A 21323-nucleotide genomic window follows, 5' to 3' on the forward strand; every position below is an offset into this window, starting at 1 on the left:
GCAAGGTTAGAACCTGTATTTTCCTGCAAGTCTTACTGCAAGTTTTCCTCCAGGTAACTGAACTGCACAGTGTTGTTCAGTTACTTCCAGCATATTGACCTAAAAATGCTTCTATTATGATCAGTGTCCAAGTCACAGGACTCTGTCCGACTCCACTAGGTGTAAGGTGTGGCTGTCATGCTGGGCTTTCAAGGTCCTAATATTTCCTGTGTGTACGGGATGGGGTGTCCCCAAAAGGACAACAGTACCCACTGCATCACTCCTCACGGTCCTGTCTGTCCATCACCTGCAAAGCCGCCTAAAACGCAGACCTGGGAAGATGGAAAAAAGGTAGAATTGGTTTTGTGGTTTTAATTCAAAGACATACACACACACACACACACACACACACACAGAGAGAGAGAGAGAGAGAGCGAGAGAGAGACAGAGAGAGAGACTGAGGTGATCAGCCAGAGACAGGACTTGCAAAGTTGGAGCTGCTGTGTACATTTATTTCAAACAGGCTGGAGGACCTAGAAGCCTTTAGACGACAGAGCCACAGAAGATGCAGAAACCTCTGCTCCACAAGTGAGCTTGTGGATTTCTGGGCATAGGAGATTTTCTTGGCTCTCTTACGCTTCCACAGTATTTGCCCAAATCTTTGAGAGCTTCAGCTTTAGCATTCTCTTCTAAGAAGGAACATCAGTCTTTAGCCCCCTCCACTCCATCGAAACAGCCACCAATGACCTTCTCACTGCAGAATCCAATGATTGACTCTGACTCTCCTCATCTTACTTTACTTTTCGGCTGCTAGGATGCACATTCTCCACTAAGCTACTGGAAGGCCATGGGCTCCTGGCTTTCCTCCCTTGCTGGCAGCTCCTTCCCCATTTCCTGGGCCGAGTCTTCCAAGTGCTAGGGTGCCCTGAGATCAGTCACCTGACCTCTCCTCTGTCTGCATTCTGATACCTCATCTAGCCCAGTGATTGTAAATATCTGGGCTAGATGAGGTATCAGAATGCATACCTCATGTTGACTTGCTGATGGTTCTCAGGTGTGTATTGCCACACCAGCCCCCTCTCCTGAGCACCAGGTTCACACATCCACATACCTACCTGGCATCACCACTTAAAGTTGAGCTGCATCTTCCAGACTCAGCATAGCCAAAGCCTAATTCTCAGTTTCTTCCCTTTGCTAACCTGCCTTTCCCTGCATTCACAATCTCAGAAAATGGTGTCAACTGTACTCAGATATTCAGGATAATATCCTTGGCTTTCTCTCTTACCTATTTCTTTCCAATGCCCCACAACTGAGCCATCCACAAACCCTGTGGGCTGCACTCTCAGCAGACACTCAACCATGGTTCACCACTTCTTCAGTTCTCACCCTGATCCCAGATCCCACCAGCTCTCAGCTGGACTGTTACAATCACCTCCTAGCCATTGATCTCTTTGCCTATATGCATGCCCCCTAGCACTGATTATCCAAACAGAAGCTAGAGTAATTCGCTCATATACAGTATCATAGCACTCCTGGGTTCAAACTCTACCAGGGGCTGCCCATGACAACCAGAGTAAAGTCAATGTTTTAACCAGGACCTATTCCCCAGGTACCATTCTTTCCATATACTGGCCTCCCGGCTGAACAAGGTACAAACTGCTTTAAAGACAGCACTGTGGGCAGTACTGTTCAAATATAAAGAATGGGATCATCAGTAATCCCCTGTTAAATAGACTATGGCCTCCATCACGCTTGCTAGGAAAGATAAATATCTTTAACTTTTACTTTATAAATAAAATATTCTTTGTCTAATTGTAGAAACCTTGAAAAATATGAAAATCTCCCAAAATATAGAAAAGTATAAATAAAATAAAAATCAAAGTATGAAAGCTCAAAGATAACTAATTATCATTATTATTTTGGTCTAATTTCCTGCCATCAAAGGAAATACATCATAGAAAATCTATGATGTATTGACTTTTAAAAAATGGATGATTCAGCCAGGTGCAGTGGCTCACGGCTGTAATCCCAGCACTTAGGCAGGCCGAGGCGGGTAGATCACAAGGTCAGGAGATCGAGACCATCCTGGCCAAGATGGTGAAACCTCTTCTCTACTAAAAAACACAAAAATTAGCTGGGTGTGGTGCCGCGTGCCTGTAATCCCAGCTACTTGGGAGGCTGAGGCAGGAGAATCGCTTGAACCTGGGAGGCGGAGTTTGCAGTAAGCCGAGATCGCACCACTGCACTCCAGCCTGGGTGACAGAGCAAGATTCTGTCTCAAAAAAAAAAAAAAAAAAAAGGATGATTCCTTTGTCACATGTCTTAAAGGTTTTAATTTTACCATTGCTATTGGGAAATCTTAATTGCATATAATAGTTCCTTGTATGAATATTCCATAACTTATCCAACCCTCTAGTGTTGAGGCTTTAAGTTTAAATGTTGCCGCAATGTAGAATCTGGTGTACAGAAAGGTTTATTTCTTTAGGGTATATCCTAAAAATGCGTCAGAGTACTAATATTCAAGGCCTTGACAGATACTGTCGAATGGCTTTGAGAAGCATCACTTCAAGCAGCAATGTGTCCCTGTGTCCAATCCTTTATTTCAGACTGGCCAAAGTACACACCACCTGTGTGTACTGAAGTCATCTCTAGTTCTAAACTGGTGCTGGTGAATCCTACCCTTTACATCCAAACAGGCTCCATGGCTGGTTATTCCACTGTGGCCAATGGAGGTCTAGTCTTCCAGGATAGAATCCTCAGTTTCTTCTCTCTCATCAGGTCCCCTTCCCCAAATCCCACATGTGCACACACTCACTTGCTCGTGGATGAACTTCTCTATTTCCATTGCATTCCAGTCCTCTGCAAAGCCTCATCATCTTTGCATGTAGATGAAAGCACTGCATTCTTACCTGGAGTAGTGCTTCTCTAACCAGTGAATTACCTGGGGCTATTACTACAATACAGGTTCTTATTCTACAGGATAGTACAATGAATATTGTAATCTGTGCAACTGTTTATCCTCTCTGCTAGATTATAACATCATTGATAGTAGGTGCAGAATATTAACCAATTCCATTGAACTAAATGAATTCAACCCTGAGTCCTTTCACTCAAGTCAAGTTAATACTTAATCCAGATACAGAAGGTTCAGCGCAGCAGGGCAAGGATGTTGTGTGTGTGTGTGTGTGTGTGTGTGTGTGTGTTTTCCTACCTACATACCATCCCAAAACAAATGTCCATTTGCTGAGGACTCTTTGAAAATTGATCTCAAAGGAATCTAAAGAGAAACCAGGATTGCAGTCCTATGTGTGGAAAGCTGCCACTTTCTGCTCTTCTTACAGTGAAGGGGTTTTCTACTGGGTCAACATCCTCTTTGAAATTTATACCAAGAAAAATATACACATATTAAACAGCAGCAGCAATTTACAGTAAAACAGAAAATTCCACTCAGGGCAGAAAACAACCAGAAACATATAACATTTCAAAGCTCTGGAAGTGGGAGCTCACATGCTTAAATCATTTCTTCATTGCCAGTTTTACTGCAGCAACAGCCTTCCCTGTGACAATCATGTCAGTATTACCAAACCTTTAAAACATTCACTTGGAGTTCAATCTGTTGCCCATATGTCAGATACAAGAATAGTTGAATTCACAATATTTATTCCGCACAAGAGTGGGTTCTATTTTAAAATCCCATTATCATGTGGTTACAGGATATCATTAAAATAAATATTAATGTAGGCCCATATCAGTTCTTAAAACAGAATGAAGTCTGCATCCCATAAAACTCTCTGCATATTACTCAGCAGCACGTTTGGAAGACAAGGCAGCCGTTGTTTATTATTATCTATGTAATCTTGGATTTCAGTTTCTAATGATCACAGATGGCAATAAACTCTTCCACTAGTGCTCAAGGCAAGAGGGTGATGGAAACCTTTCCTAATTGTGGCAAACATATGTTGACATGGATATTTATATGCAATTCTGCCAGGCAGGATACATTTACATCCAGTTTTATTATCCTGGTGATCCTAAAAAACAAAATCTACGTGTCAATGTCGGATTTTTCAGGTATGCAGTCATTCTCTTAACTTCCTGCTTGCAGACTAGTAAATACTTTTCTTTTTTAAGATTAAGATTATGGTTACGAAAAAAAGTGCAGTTTCCCAGAAGAAAACCAGATGTTTGAGTTTTATTCTCAAAAATGATGTTGGTGTTGATTTTTTTTTTTAAAGGTCACTGCTATTTGTAAGCTCAAGTTTTGTTTCTCTTCAGCCTTAGGATCTGTGGGAACGTCCACCCTTCTGAGTGTAAGAAACCCTGAGAACCTTATTTTTGAAGAAAAATGTTCAATCAGAACAGAGAATATTACAATGTTAGCAAAATTAAGGAGTAAAGTGATGCTTTTGAGTCACTCATACGTATATTTTAAGAATAGATTTTGCAGCTTTTAAGTACAGCTTAGGAATAAAAATGATAAAAAACTTGACATCTCTGACTGCCACAAAAATGCCTTTTAAGACCTAAATATTTTTTATCTTTCAAATAAATATTTTGTCCAGAATTTGACACAGTATAAACAAATATGTCTGATATGGACTTGCTGACTTAACTTGTTGTGTCACATCTCTTGAAATAGGGTTCATGAGCAAATTCTTCTTCCCTTGATCTATCACAAGAGATCGCACCACACCATGGAGTGCCGGTAGTGGCCTTCCCTCGCCCCTTCTTCCCAACATGTCCCATGCGCTATAAAGAATGGTTTAGTTGCTACTATTCTTTCACAAGCTTTCCTGAGTTTACTAATGGTTGAGCACAAAGATATTTAACTTCAGGTTATAGTTTCAGGTAACCTAGACCTATAGTGAGGGTAAAAATATAAAACACACAGACACACACATATACACACATACAGACACACATATACACACATACGCACAGTGTGGGGATGCAAATGGAATGGAACTACTCTTAACTGTTGGTAGGATATTGTCCTTCATGAATCTTCATGGGCTTGAATTGTTTGTGTGCCTTTGAGCCTTCTGGAAAGGAATTTATAAGCACCTCCTCTAAGAGCTTTACTCATCTGGGTGGTGTCATGGCTGAACCTTAGAAACAAAAAATGCTTGCCAGCAGCGTACATCTGAAGCCCTTGCAGGGTCAGAAAATTAACCAGCGTGGGTGCAGCAGGCCGGAGATTTCTCCTTTGCTCCAGAGAGCCAGGCAGTAAATAGAGACAGAGCACATGTTCTGGTGTCCCCAATGCCCCTTCGCAGGCAGACACACAGATCAATATGGACTCCTGATCCCAAGGCGCCAATGGAATGTCCAAGGTTGGCATGGCAAGTTCTCCTTTGGGAGAGACCACACTGAAGCTCAACTGGCCATGGAACCCTGAGCCTTCGCCTGAAGGGCTCTGAAGATAACTCCCTTTCTTTGGGCAAATCTACAGTGCCTTATTATCTCTCTCTATTCCTTAATGGAAACAAAATATGAGCCTTCTTACAGATGCTTTTTGTCTTGCTTACTGGCCCTCAGGAGATCTTATGCATTTTGTACAGCAGACTCCCCGCCCCCTTGCCCCACAATGGCCTATGTTGCATAACTTACTTGCCATCATGGTGCCTTTGCAGTTTTTTTTATCACCCTCACAAACACTTCTGCTGGTATGGAACCTTTGAAAGTAACGTGCAATTCTCTATCACTCCTCATCCCAACATATTTCATCATGCATCCCCCCATGATATCTTCCCACAGAAACACAAGCCATTATTATACCTGAAAAAGTACCAATAATTCCATGATGTCATCTAATATCCAGCTGTGTCTGTCATGGGCTGAATTGTGTCTTCCCCAAATTCATATATTGAAGTCCTTGCCCCCGGTACCTCAGAATATAACTTTATTTGGAACTAGGGTCTTTAAACAGATGATTAAATGCTGAGCATGATGGCTCATGCTTGTAATCCCAACACTTTGGGAGGCTGAGGCAGGCGGATCACCTGAGGTCAGGAGTTCTAGATCAGCCTGGCCAACATGGTAAAACCCCATCTTTACTAAAAATACAAAAAATCAGCCAGGCATGGTGGTGCATGCCTGTAATCTCAGCTACTCGGGAGGCTGAGTTCAATCAGAATTGCTTGAACCCAAGAGGCAGAGGTTGCAGTGACCCGAGATTGTACCACTGCACTCCAGCCTGGGCGACAAGAGCGAAACTCTGTCTCTTAAAAAAAAAATAAAAATAAAAATAAAAAAAGAGAGAGAGAGAGAGAGATGATTAAGGTGAAATGAGGTCCTTAGGATGAGCCTTAGGTCCTTAGGATGAGCCTTAATCCATTATGACTGGTACTCCCATACTAAGAGGAAATCAGGACACAGATACACACAGAGGGACCACCACATAATGACACAGGGAGAAGACGCTATCTGCAAAGGAGGCCTCGGAAGAAACAACCCTGCCGACACCTTCATCTTGGAATTCCAGCCTCCAGAACTGTCAGAAAATAAATTTCTGTCACTGAAGCCACCCAGACAATGGTACTTTGCAAATAAATATACCTAACAAATAAATATACTGTTCTAAACTTATTTTATAGTTTTTAAAAAATCGTTTTTTGTTTTTTTCTTTTTTTCATTTTTAAAGATGGAGTCTCACTCTGTAGCTCAGGCTGGAGTGCAGTGGCACGATCTCAGCTCACTGCAACCTCCACCTCCTGGGTTCAGGCGATTTTAGCCTGGCTAATTTTCATATTTTTAGTAGAGGTGGGGTTTCGCCATGTTGGCCAGGCTGGTCTCAAACTCCTGACCTCAAGTGATCTGCCCACCTTGGCCTCCCAAAGTGTTGGGATTACAGGTGTGAGCCACCATGCCTGGTCTAAAAAAAAATCATTAACCAAATTTTATCCATTATACTCAGTTGTTATGAAAAGAAGTCACAGGCTTTTATTTTAGCCAAACTGGATTTCAAGTATGAAATTGGTACAAGGTGCCTTTGAACTGAATTCTTTACTTCTGGGCTTCACTTTCCTCATCAGAGACACCAGCCAACACTGCCTGCTGTTGTTGAAGTGAGGCCAACTGTGGTGACAACTAAGGGAAAAAAAATTATATGAAAGCGTTGGTGCATAGAAAGTTTTCAGCAAATGTTCCTCTCATTCCTTAATCCAAACAGAAATCTACAAGTCTCTGTTGGAAGTAAGGATGAAGAACTGATGGCTATGCCTCCAGGAGCCATCATGATGATAATCGTCCCCCTATTGTACTTTGCAAACTAAAATCATCTGGCTGAATTTCTTAAGAGGCTGTCCTATAGCAGTCACATTGCTAGGTGCTCCATAGGATGGAAGACCTCCTTTTCCCATGAAGAGTTACAGAGTCTGAATGCGGGCGATAGGCACACGATTAAATCATTTTTATTCATAATCGAAGCCAATATTTAAGTACTTATTTTGTTTCAGGCCCTGTGCGAAGCACTTTGGAAATTAACTCATTTGTTCTCCACAACAACTCTATGAGGTGCTGTTTTATCCTTACAGAGCCTAGCAAAGAGGAAAACTGGGGCTCAGGTGTTGAGGGTATGGGAGGGAGAAGCAAGGTTGCCTGCAGTGGGAGTCCCTTGTTGGGGAGGGGAGGATCCTGGAGACAAGCAGCAGAGATAGGCAGGGTGGGAGGGCCCCTGAGTGAAGGCAGCGGCACCCCCAAGGCCCAGGCACCTCCAGACTGCCTGGAGCACAGGGTTTTGAATAGGCCAGTATTGGGAGAAAGAGCTGGAACAAGAGTTAGGGTCTTATTCAGGGATGAGGCTCAGAGGGAGAAATATGTAATAAATTCTACAGCACCATGTAGTCACCGCAGGATCTTACATGAGGATTGTGCCTAACATAGATGATCCTTTTCAATTAGCCACCGCTATGGTTCCAGAAGCTTAAGCAGCCTACAATCTAATACATTAATCTGATAAGTTGTTATTACTGCATCTAGCTCAACTGCTGTGACATTCTGTAACCACTGTGCACAGCTTAATTGGAGATTTAAGACACATTGAAAATTCTGTTTTCCTCCTTGAGTAGGTGTTTTTAGGTTTATATAAAACTTCATCATACATATACATGCACATTGACCTCTCTAAAAGCCCAATACCACAGGGCAGCACAGTAAACAGGTCTCTACAACCTCAGATGCTCAGACAGGAAGATGACAAACATGTGGGTCTGGTTGGTTGAAGACAGAGGCGGTGGCAAGGCCGTGCGATCCGAGGACACATACCCAGTGAATAGACTGAAAAAGAGCACCACACTTGTACAGTGTACACAGGGAGGGCCTGGGGCCAACTCTGTGTTGTCCGTTTGCAGTCTGCGCAAGGGCTGAACACGGGATTGGAAGGGAAGAGAACTAATTTCTAGTTCTGCTTCTACTACTTACTAGATACGTGAGTTTGAGACTTTGAGTTCCCACTGGAAAACTACAGAGAATGCCAGTTGACCTGCTCATCACCTGATCATTACAGGCTACATGAGACAGGCATGACTTGAGACATAAAAGGCAGGCGACATTCGTTATTTGCGTGACTTGCCCGTTAAAAGGGTGCTGACGGAGGACGCAGGTGCTACCTCCTCATAAAACACTACTGAAGAACCCAACAGCCAAGCTCTCACAAAACCAGGTCAAGTGTTTCCCCCCAAGGTTATTTAACTTGCAAAATGAAACAAAACAAGACTTCCCATCTGTTTTCCTCTTTCTGGCTGCACCTGTGTGGGTGAAGGCATGATAACATCAGATGTGATTTCAGTGTCATTTGATGAATTATATTCAAGTGAGGTCTGGGGTAGGGAGAAGTGAAACTTCAAGAATGTATCACTGACATACAGGATACTTAACACAAACAACAGAAGCAGAAGTGGCCTCAACAAGCTTCTGCGCTCATTTCCTACAGAGAAAGAAAAAAAAAAAAGATGCTCATTAAGAACCCATATCTATTGGACACAAAAGGAAGTGCCGCCTCCTCTCTTCTCTAATAGACTGGCTCAAACAATGCAGTTAACCAAGTCTTTTTCCTTGGGAGCGGGGATGCCACTACAAAACTCCCTCTTTTTCTGTCTTCTAAAAGGGTCTTACATGGTGTTACAAACTCAGATCTTGAGAGAAACATTTGCTGATTTTAAATTTCAACTTATAGAAAAATTGTCCAATCTCCTGCAGTGGCAAAACACCACCAACACAATGAAACGAAGCTAGGGCAGAGGATGCCTAGATGAACACATCCTGTAGAAGTAACTCGTCCTTGAACAAAACCTATTGGAGGTGATTAGGGGCTGCATCAGAGGTTCCTACTAATTCTGTCTACACTGGGAAGGGGAGGCTGGTGAGGGGTGAAAATGGCATCTAAGTATTGTCTCATTACTGAAGGGTGGGCTCCAGGGTTCACTACGGTAACCTAACTCAGAACAGTGGTACAGTAGGGAGAATTCTGGAGGTGGCTCTCTGCTGCCTGAGAAGCTCTGGCACCAAAAGACTACCCATGGGGAACGGGGTGCAGGCACAGGATGGGTGACCCACCAAGCTGCCCACACACTAGAACACAGCCTGGTGTCTCTAGTCATTTTGATTTTTGCAAATTAAAAAAAGAAATAAAGTCTGGGAATGTTGCCTCTTTGTTATTGAAAGTAGTATAACATACTAATTTATTATTTTTTACCTTTGGGCCAAAATTACCACTCACCACAGCATGTAGAAGAGTGCCTGGCATACAATAAATGCCCATATAACATGTTGGTTTTTATTGAGATTCATTCACTTAACAAAATTATATACATGTGAGACCCCACAGTACGATAGGCTCATTCAGCTCTCTGCTTCCTTCCATCTGATATAACATGAAGTGTTGGCTGGCACAACCAAGCTGACCTCAGATGTGGACAGAGCTCTTGGAGGAAGAAATGGTGTTAGGGAGAAGTAAGGGAATCAGAGACTCAAATATGAGTTGGGTTCAAATGTGCATCTCTCACCTACAGCTCAAGGTTAACTGCACTCACACAACAGTGCTGGATGCAACACGGTAAGACCAGGTAGTGAATTGTAACGTGTTCAAGTCATAAGATGTTACCTTAGCAGAAAACAGACATCAAAGTAAACAGAACGAGATGTGTAGCACAAATGACAGATGTACATTCAGACAGCACTCATAACCATATATTCAAGTAGGTCACTAATGGTCCCTGTTACTGCTCAATAACATCATCTACCCTCATTTAGTATTTGCCAGTTTTCAAACTGTGTGCTTATATTGTTTAAATTGATTTGTGCCGGCTGGGCATGGTGGCTCACGCCTGTAATCCTAGCACTTTGGGAGGCTGAGGCTGGAGGATCATTTGAGGTCAGGAGTTCAAGACTAGCCTGGCTAACATGGCGAAACCCCGACTCTACTAAAAATAGAAAAATTAGCCGGGCATGGTGGCACAGGCCTGTAATTCCAGCTACTTGGGAAGCTGAGGCAGGAGAATCGCTTGAACCAGGAGGCGGAGGTTGCAGTGAGCCGAGATTGTGCCACTGTACTCCAGCCTGGGCAACAGAGTGAGACTCCATCTCAAAAAAAAAAAAAATCGATTTGTGCCACAAAAGCCTCTGAGGTGGCACAACTAATAGGATCCCATGTGTCAAAAAGGGAAGCTGATATTCAGAGAGGCTGTGACTTTTATTATCTCCCAGCAAAGCAACAGCCCCAGAGTCTGACACTCTGGAACATGGCCTTCTTGCACTGGACCCTCACTGACCATCATTCCTATACATAATTATATCAGGTCCTACTACTTCTACTTGTCAGGCACTAGTCTAAGCACACTGCCAGTATTAATGACTCTTTGCAACAACTCCAGGAGTTTGTGACCATTATTAAATTCATTTTAAAGGTAGAAAACTGAGGCCCAGAGAGATTAAAGTCAGGGACTTAGAGATTCAATCCAAGACAGGCCAAAGGTTTTCCCTTGTTGTCAGAGGCAGGATAAATTGCATCGCTTTATTTCCTTCTTCTGGTTATGAACAAATGAGTTTTATTTGGGTGTTCCTAAGAGAGACCTCTCTCTCCAGTCTCAATTCATTCTCTCCCATTCTTCATGGCACTGATCATTTCTCATAACATCTGATGTTCCCTGGTTTGTAATATCTCTTGCAGAGACTGCAAACCCCACAATGGCAGAGCTTCCATTCTATCTCCCTTATATCCCAAATGCCTGGTGTAACTGATTGATGCCTGGCACAAAACAGGTACAGAGATAGTTGCTGAATGAACACACACTCAGACATATAGTCCTGCTAACAACAGAAATAGACAAATTTTTGAAAATAGGTAAGTCGAGTCATTAAGATCTGGCAATTTAAAAGACAAGCAAAATAGAACACACAATTGGCTCTGTTTACCCTCCAGTTGGAATAAGTGGGTGTGGAGGGCCCAGTGGCCATAGAGGGAGTGACAAGTGTTTACATAGAGCCCTTCCCCTCTTGCACAAATACTGAAGGGGTCTTGGGGGACAAAGGACAGGCCAGGTTGCTGCAGCAATCTCTTCCCTGATCAAGACCCACTAGGTCTGGCTTGGGCGCAGCCTGGAATCAGCAGAGCTGAGGTGCTTCTGAGTAGCGGTGTCTTCCCTGGAGAGAAACACTGTCAGGTCTCCCAGTATTCAGGGCTCCCGGCCCAGAGCCAGTCAAGGACTTTGGGAAACACAGGCTTAGAATTAATTCTAAGGATCAAACCGAAATTGGTGTTTTTCTTTCCATTCACCCACACGAAAATTCCCTTTCAGATTAAAAACACAATAAAAGTTATAAAAAAAAAATACACAATAAACATAATAAAAATAAACACAAAGACAAAAAACAAAAATATAAAATGTGTTAACAATTGTGTGATTGTGATCAAATAAAGGATAATACACATAGAGAAAATGCAGCAGCATGTATGTTGGTATTAATGAGATAACAAAAACATATGGACACACTCTCCTTAATGCAAAACACACCTTTTAGGAAAAAGAGATCAATTTATGCCCCCAAACTATAAGCAGTCAAGTAGCAAATGGGCTGTTGTCTAAAAGATCTGCCATCTCAGGCAGAAATGAGAGCTGGTTTTTACCGTGTGCTACTACGAGGAGCGGAGTAGCGCTATCCTAAGCCCTGGTCACTGGAGCTGTGAAGGACATAACGTGGAAAGGTGAAAGAAAAAAGAGCATTAAAAAAAAAAAAATTTACAACTGGCTAAAGAAAGCATCCAGAAGCACACATCTTATTTTCTTTACCCCTGTACTTCCTCTCACTCCTGCCCCATGAAAGCCGCCTTATGTCTGCAAAAGCTCCCTGCTCCCAAACTGCCTTCTATGCCCTTCATCATCTGTTCCCTTGGCATGGAGCATCTCAGTGGGTATCAGGAATAAAGCAGTCAACACTCAATTAATTCAAATGAAACTGTGAAGGAAAAACATCCATGACCAGTTGTATGAGATTCTCTTGCCCTCTAAGGGAGTAGGAATTTGGAGAGTCATTGGTTTCCTGAGCTGGATGATGGACATCAGAAAGACACAAGGAAGAAGAATACTTTAAAAAGACTACAAGGCAGAAGAAGGGAGAATGAAAGAATGCGACAGCATTTATGGGACAGAGGGCAGGGAGGTGCGGAGGTGGGAAAGGGGAAGGCAGGCAGGCGTGCTAAAGTGCAAAGGAGACCACCGGAAGGAGAAACTGAGTACAGAACTCAGATGACCTTTGAACGCCCTCCCCTAAACCCAAATGTCTCTAGCTCAAATGGATCTCTCATCGAATTTTGAGAACGGGTCATCATTTGAGTCAAATTGTCTAGGAGCTGTTCCTAAAGTAAATCTGAACTGCTTCTTCTTTTTCTTTTTTTAGAGACAGGATGTTACTCTATTGCCCAGGCTGAAGTGCGTGGTGCAATCATAGGTAACCACAGCCGTGACTTCCCGGGATCAAGCAATCCTCCAGCCTCAGCCTCTGGAGTAGTTAGAACTACAGCTACTGCCACCATGCCCAACTAATTTTTTAAAAAAATTTCTTTATAGAGACAGGGTCTTACTATGCTGTCCAAGCTAGTCTTGAATTCCTGGTCTCAAGCTATCCCCCCCATCTTGGCTTCCAAAAGTGTTGGGATTTTGAGGGAGAGCCACAGCACCCAGCCTGTTTTTCCCTTTCCATCATTTCTTCCCTTTTATTTCTGTACCAACTCTTAAGAGCCAATTGTTAAATGTCAGAAATTTTGTAAGCCAGGTGTTAAAGCCATTATTAAAAAGTAAAATAATATACATTTAAAATTAAATAAATCCCATGAAAAACAAAGGTATAATGCCCAAACTCATCACTTCTTAATTATTTCCCTGCATTTTACTATTATCTATGCTCTTAGGGTTATTTACATTTATTGCATCTATGTGGTAGAGATACTAGACAAACGGTGCAATACTGCGCATCTCTTCCCCACTCTGAATTTAATGTCACACTGGCAGCTTGATATCGGCCATAGTGGGAATATTTCCACCATGGATATTGGCAAACATTACGAATCAGGCCTGGAGAACATGTTAATAATACAGATTAAACACAAAAGCGTGTTGTGTCTGTAGCCACCATGTTGTATAAATAACACACACAGAAAAAGCCAAAATATTCATCCAGCACTCAAAAACAATCATTCAGTTCAGCAGAGGATCACTCACGTCACTGACAAATGAGTAAAGTTCTGATATCTTCATTGTTTCACTTTTGTCTTATTCATGTAAAAGAAAATATCAAACAATAATCGTGTCAAAACTACATTCACCTGTTAATAGGTCGGTTACTAACATAAAAAGTTTGCAAACATTAACAACAGCGTCTATGAGAATCAATATAAATTATTAGTTGCAAATTGTATCACACATTCTATGAGTATAATTTATAATAAACTTACATGTATATGTGTGTATATGTAATGGCTCATGTGTGCATACACACACGCTGAATCTCCCACCTCTATTCCAGTAGGTTGTTAAACATTAACCAGTACACATCATATAAGCTTTCCACTGCTCCTGTGTTTCAATGTATTCTTGCTCCCCTTAAGACCTGTTCCCACACCCCAGGCCTTACACAAAACAATGGCTGCTGATATGCCCATCAATAAGCTGCAATAGGTTTGTCTGTCAAACTTCCTCAAAGAATGGAAGGAAATCCTCTGCATTTTAAGCCCTGGTGAAGGTTCTCTTGCCTGGCTTCACAAGCTGACTTAGAGCAGTTGGCAGCTGTGTTCACCGCTCACCATCAGGATCACTGTTCTCAACTTTCTTCGGCAGCTGGAAAGAGATAAATACCTTCAAATTAGCCCCAAACCTTACAGAGCTCTATGGGAAACAGAGCCAAGGAGATTTGGAGGTCTCTACTTCCAAAGGTTCATGACATTAACAGTCTTCTCCTAAAAGCCTCCAGGCTTTTGAGGTCATTAAAAACATTTAAAGGTACAAGTGCATTCTGCCACACTCATAATTAACTGGTTAATTACTTCTTATCAATTTACTTTTAAATTTCACTAGGACATCAAGTTTGATTTTGAAATTCCAATAGAAACAACAATTGCGTTGACTCAACTGGAGGATAAAAGCGCTGTCTTAGCAAAAACTTTTTAAAAAGGAAGTCTCTTAATTCTTCTCTGGGCCACCATGAAAACAAGTGTGATTAAAGTGATTGTTATTCTTCAAACTCAGTGAAGCATAATGGATTCTATAATCTTCACCAGAAGCATACCACCAAATGAGTGTTTTTTTAACTTAACAAATCCTCCAAACTCAGGATACCCTGTTACAAAGGATTTCCTGTAATTCTCTGGGAATATGCAATGCAAGAAAATTCACAGAATTTAAATATCTGAAAATACACAACTTATATTAATTATACTTCTTCAAATTCTTAATGGTGGTAAAAATCATATATTCCAAGTTCTTGATTTTCTTTTTAATCTTCTCAGTATTTAAATCATACCTCCTTCAACTGAGGTCATAATTCTAGAACTTCAGCATTTACCAATGATTTTTATCATAATAGATTGAGAATATTGCAACCTCAATAATTTCTTTAATAAATTAAGTCTTTCAAACAGGAGTCTGATTAGTACACTTGTGAGATGAACATGTTCTTACAAGACAGTAAGCTGAAGCAGGCAAGTAGTGCATATTAGTTTTCAGAGTTTCCTGATGTCACCATGAAAGATTGATAATCTAAGAAGCCTCACATCTTTAGAAGTTTCCTCTCCAGAGGAGAATGCTTCTGAATTTTTCAATAAACAACCCTTGCCAAAATGAAATCTTTGTTGGAAATGCCCAGTTGTTAACCAAATACTAGCTCTAGTATTTATTTGTACTTAAGTGGGGCATTCCACCAAATGTTAAACATTTTAAATACGGCTTTTTTCTCTAGAGAAGACACCTCAATAGTTGATCAAGTACTTTAGTAGCCAATGTGAGCCCCAGCTTTGCAAGGCACATGAGCAGTACAGTTCAGCAATGCTGGCCAAAGGCATTCTTGCCTCCCTCCCAACTGCCACATCTTCTAATGGTACCTCCCTTTTCTCTTCCCAAGTGAGTGGTCTGCCAACTAGCTACTCTTTCCTTCTACAACAATACCATCCTCAATTTTAACTAGGTATGTAGCTGCCTGTAACAAAGATGGCATGTTTCAGGGCAATAAGATAAGAGAACTTGGTCTCTAATTGCAGAGAGCCACCTATACTAGCCCTGGAGCTACTAAGATCTGTGGGGCAAAAAAGTGAATTTCTCTTTTCAACTGCTGTTTGTGTTTTTCCTCACTTGCAGTCCTAGCTCATAACACCATGTATACTATGAGCTTCAGATCCGAGGCCAGTCTGTTGGGCACTGATCCCAACACTGCCATTGATTAGCTGGGTGTCTTTGGACAAGTTACTTCATCTTTTGCTTGCCTCGGTTTCCTCATCTGTGAAATGGAAATAACTGCATATATTCAAAGTTCTTGTGAGCGTGAAATTAGTAAACATATGCCAAGCCTCTGGAACATCACCTGGACTAGTAAGTGCTCAGTCAATGTAAACTATCATCACCACTGTACCAATCAGTCCAGCATCTGCTATTTCTTAGTACAACAGAAAACTGCAAGGCAGGAGGCTAATGGGAACCAGAGGTAAAGCTTCCTAACCACCTCCTCCCCTCTCCGTTGCCCTCATTGTCCTCATATCCAGTCTGCTTATTCCTCGGTAGAATTTCCATTCTACTCTTTAGAGTAGACTCAGCCACTGAAATCCCTCCTCAGTCTGATTCTTCTCTCAGGAAATTCTAGCCTATGTGATTTTACATCTGTATGGTATTTTCTGTTATGAGAATTTAAATCAATACATGTTATAAGATTTATATTGGGGAGATTTAGAAAGATGAACCGGCTGCAAGGCAGGAAAATGAGAAATAAACTAGGTGCCGGCTTTTGGAGGAGTAAAGAAGGCCAAGGGAGAGTTAACAGAGAACTCTGGCTTTGGGGTACATTTGAGGGTAGGGCCACAGACATACCAGAGAAGAAAGCTCAATGGTGTACGTTCCAGTAGACAGTTATCAGAGTTGGTCTAATGCTTTGAATCCCTCTGTGCTATGGAGGGGGACTGAGCTCTGCTGAGGTTACAGGTTATCCAGAGCTTTACTCATCTGAAATACCGGATAATCTGCCTCAGACCAAGGTGTGGTCCTGGAAATACAGAGCAACTTCTTCAAACCATGAAGTCTCAAAGGCATTTCTAAGCATCAGATGAATGCCAGACAGAAAAAACAAACCTTCTCTCTAAACTGATTTAGAGAAATGATTTGCCAATGTGTTACTGATGACTACTTGTGACCTCAAAATTTTATTAAGGAGCCCAAAGTGCCTGACAACAATTTCACCTGGATATGAATCTAAAGGGTAATTCAGTCATTCATTTGGGGGTTTTTAGGAATACAGCTCTAATTTTAGAGAGGTGATACAATCCTCCAAACTTACACGATAGCACAAAATCTGATTTTCATGTGACTGATTTTCCCTAATATTGACTCAAAAGAGAATATGTGTTTAAGTCTCCTCAATAGCAGTACAAACCGTCCAGTAAAAACTCTCAGAGGGGTGGTGCACTGACCATAAGTAAGACTGTAACACAACTTTTCCATTCTGCAGGAGACCACAGCAAAAGTGAGGAACCCTGCAGAGTCAACCCTAAAGAGTGAATGACAGAGAGTGAGGGAGAGTGAGGGAGAGCCAGGAGTGTGGACAGAGGGTCTGGGAGGCCTGGGGAGATGACATTGTTGAGGCCCAGCTTCTGCTTGGTAGCCCTTTGACCCAACCATCGGGGCCTTCCCCTGTGTCTTGGGAACTCGTGCTTTGGTTGCAACAACAGTGACTTGGTGACAGTGGAAAGACCACCACTGTCCATAAAACTGCTGGTAAAGGCCAAGCTTTGTGTAACACTTTCTCCATTATTATTACATGTTCATCATGATCCTGTATAGTAGTTATAATTATCTCCCCCCCCCTTTTTTTTTTGAGATGGAGTCTCGCTCTGTCGCCCAGGCTGGAGTGCAGTGGCCGGATCTCAGCTCACTGCAAGCTCTGCCTGCCAGGTTTACGCCATTCTCCTGCCTCAGCCTCCTGAGTAGCTGGGACTACAGGCGGCCGCCACCTCGCCCGGCTAGTTTTTTGTATTTTTTTTTTAGTAGACACGGGGTTTCACCGGGTTAGCCAGGATGGTCTCGATCTTCTGACCTTGTGATCCGCCCATCTCGGCCTCCCAAAGTGCTGGGATTACAGGCTTGAGCCACCGCGCCCAGCCTTATCTCCCATTTTATGGATGAAGAACTAGCTAGTAAATAGTACGGTTGCTACTCAAAAGAGTCCCTCCAACTCTGTGAGTGTGAACTACGTGACCTTCATTGCCTGTTCAAGAAGGGGAGGAGAGGTGGGATTTCAGACCCTTCTGAGGCAACAGAGTCAGCTTCAAAGATAGCTTAGGCCAAGTTAGAGCTCTCAAGGTGTTAGCTCTATAGCACTCACAAACATTAGAGCTATCATACATCTCTGCCACATTATGAGTCAAGTGGGTTTTCTTTTATGAGTCCAAGATCACAATCAGCATTTATAATATTTTGTAGAGCTGACTTCCAAAAATAAACTTTCAAAATACAACCCTTTCATTCATCCATTGAAATATTGCAGTGCCTATTATGCATTTGGGGTATGGTAGTGAACAAAATAGACCAAAACCCTCTGCTTTAACAGGGAAATCTGACTATAGACAGGGTAAGAGTTGACATCAGGAACTACTGTACTATATAACTAACTTATTTTTATTAGAGGTGTTAATTGTGTGGTAGTTATAAAGAAGATTTATCAGTTGGAAATACATGTTGAAGTATTTGTGGGCAAAATTACACGGCACCTGGGATTTTTTGCTTTTAATACTCCAAATCAGAAGAGCAAGGTGAGTGGAGAAACCAATGGAACAAGATCGGTAAGATGGTTATAAGTGTTGAATCTGGAAGATGGGTATGTGGGGGTTCATTATGCTATTTTCTCTACTTAGGTTGATTTGGAAATTTCCTTCATTGGAAGATGAATTCCTCCCTTCAAGGAGCTTAGAAAGATATTGAACAAACAGTAATTTATGGCATGTCAATCAGACAGACATAAGTGCTATGCAGAAAAATAGACCAGGAAAGAGAGGTGGACAAAGCTAAGAGGTGAGTGGATAAATACAATCTTTCTATGTGCATGTAATATTTATTTTATATATAAAGATGAGGCACAGATGGGTTAACCTATATTAGAGAAGGAATTAATATACAAGTAACTGAATAAAATGATAATTAAAGAATACATAATTTTCTAAGAAGGAAGAGAGTAATTTGAGCTTCATGCAAGATGTGACTTTTAAAGAAACTTTGATGAAAATAATGGCTAACATTTACCTAACTTTTTCTATATGTTAGTTAGGACTAGGTTCTGCAAGCATGTTAAAGAATGATTGGATTTAATCCTCATTATAACCACAGAAAGTTGGGTTGTTTCCATCATGTGTAAGATTATGCTACTAGGGTTGGAGAGACTAAATAACTTGCCCACGGTCATGAGAACTTTAAATGCTGGAAGCTGACTTGAATCCACCTAGTCTGGCTCCAGAGTCTCAACGTTTAACTATTAAACCATGCTGCCTACTGTGATGGATAAGTAGCATTTGGATAAATGAGAAAAAATGCAGACCTAAATAAACCAGTGGCTTGATGTTTTCTGGTGTCTGCCATTTGTGAGATGCTGTTTGGTGCTGGAGGATACTAGAGGGGAATAAGGCAGAGTAAGAAGGAGTAACCTGAATGGAGTGGAGGGCAGATGTGGGAACAGCGATAAGTAAGGCTTTCTGGGTAGGACGGCACTGGAGAGCAGACACTGAGGCCAAGAAGCCAGGCGGCCCTCAAAGGAGGACCTCACATGGAAGCCTCTTCAGAAGCCAGGAGAGTGCAGGCAAGGATGGAAAAACAAAGTGAAGGTTCTCTACTGCTTCCTCTCATACCCACAGCACTTAGGCTGCTGCTCTCTGTTCTAGAACTTGGTATCACAGAATCAGACAATCATAACTTACTCAGATCATGACAGAGCAATTGCCAAAGTGATGTTTATTTAGTCAACAAGTGTTTCAGCCTTTCTCTGCACTGGGCACTATTTTAAGGCATTGGAAATATCATAGCCACACACAGTCTCTGTTTTCACTAAGCAAATGTATCCTAGGTTAGGTATTGATACATGTTATACATAAAAATGAGTGGGGTAAGAAGGATCTGACCTGCAAGGTGCAGGGGTTTGCATGTTATAAAGTATGGTCAGTAGGACTTCTTTGATAAGGGGACACCTGGGTAGGGAACTGAAAGAAGTGAGACAGCAAGACACTGATATCTGGGAAAGAACATTCCAGGCTGAGACAATAAGACCCTGATGCTGGGACTTGTTTGGAGTACTCGGGAACCAGAGAGGCCGGTGGGCTGATGCAGAGTGAGTATCAGGAGAGGGGCAGGAGATGCGATCAGAGAGAACCAGACAGCAGAGCACGGGCCAGACCAGGGAGGGTCTCACAGGCTACCCCATGGACTCACTTCTGACTCTGAGATGAGAAACTAGTAGAGTGGATTGAGCTAACCGACATATGAAAGGATTGCTCTGGCTGATAGTAGGCGAGGTCTAAGTAAGGAGACCGGTTAGGAGCCTACTGCAATAAACCAGGAAAAGAAGAAGACAGTGGACTGGACCAAGAGGGACTTTGGATCGAGGACCATGAGACGTTGTATAAATCTGGATGCTGGATGTAGAGCCTATGAGGTTTTCTATAGATTGGTGAGGTATGAGAAACAAATGTGACCAGGGAAGCCCTAAAGGGACTTTGATCTCTACCTTAAATTCCACCCTCACCTTTCCCTTTGGGTTGAGCCATTAGAAGAAGTCTTCATTAAAACACATTCAGGCCAGGCGTGGTGGCTCAAGCCTGTAATACCAACACTTTGAGAAGCTGAGGTGGGTGAATCACCTGAGGTCAGGAGTTTGAGACCAGCCTGGACAACATGGCAAAACCCCGTCTCTACTAAAAACACAAAAATTAGCCAAGTGTGGTGGCAGGCGCCTGTAATCCCAGCTATTTGGGAGGCTGAGGCAGGAGAATCTCATGAATCCGGGAGGCAGAGGTTACAAGGAGCCGAGATCATGCCACTGCACTCCAGCCTGGGCAACAGAGAGAAACTCTGTCTCAAAAACAAAACAAAACAAAACACCCCACAAAAAACACACATTCAATGTCAGGTTCATGTTCTAGTTATTAATATATCAATCAACACTGGCTTAGCAGTTCTTCCAAAAGTCTAGGCAAGAGGTAAGAGTCTAAAAGGTTGGGAAGGAGACTTGAATAAATGAACATGGATTGAGAACTATTCAAGCAATTATTGCAAACTGACTGGACAAGGCATGAAAGGGAAGGAAAATGGCTTGCTGTGACCACTGAATTGTGGTGCTATTAACTAAGAACTAGAAAAGGAGGGGGAGGAAAAACAACACCAGGAAGCTGAAAGTAGGTCTGGAAATAGAGATTATGAATCCAGTTACGGGTGGTGACTTTGAGTCAATTGTGCAAAAGCCAAATAGATAAATCCCCAACCCTATTTCAGAGTTTTTCTCTTGACTTATTTTGAAACACAATAGGGCCTCACTATTTGAGCAGAAATGTTAAATCAGCATATTCTATGAGAAATGTCATTATTTTCTTTTTTCTTCTTCTTTTTTTTTTTTTT

This window comes from Rhinopithecus roxellana, chromosome 4 (genome assembly GCF_007565055.1).
Source record: "Rhinopithecus roxellana isolate Shanxi Qingling chromosome 4, ASM756505v1, whole genome shotgun sequence".
Lineage (NCBI taxonomy): Eukaryota > Metazoa > Chordata > Mammalia > Primates > Cercopithecidae > Rhinopithecus > Rhinopithecus roxellana.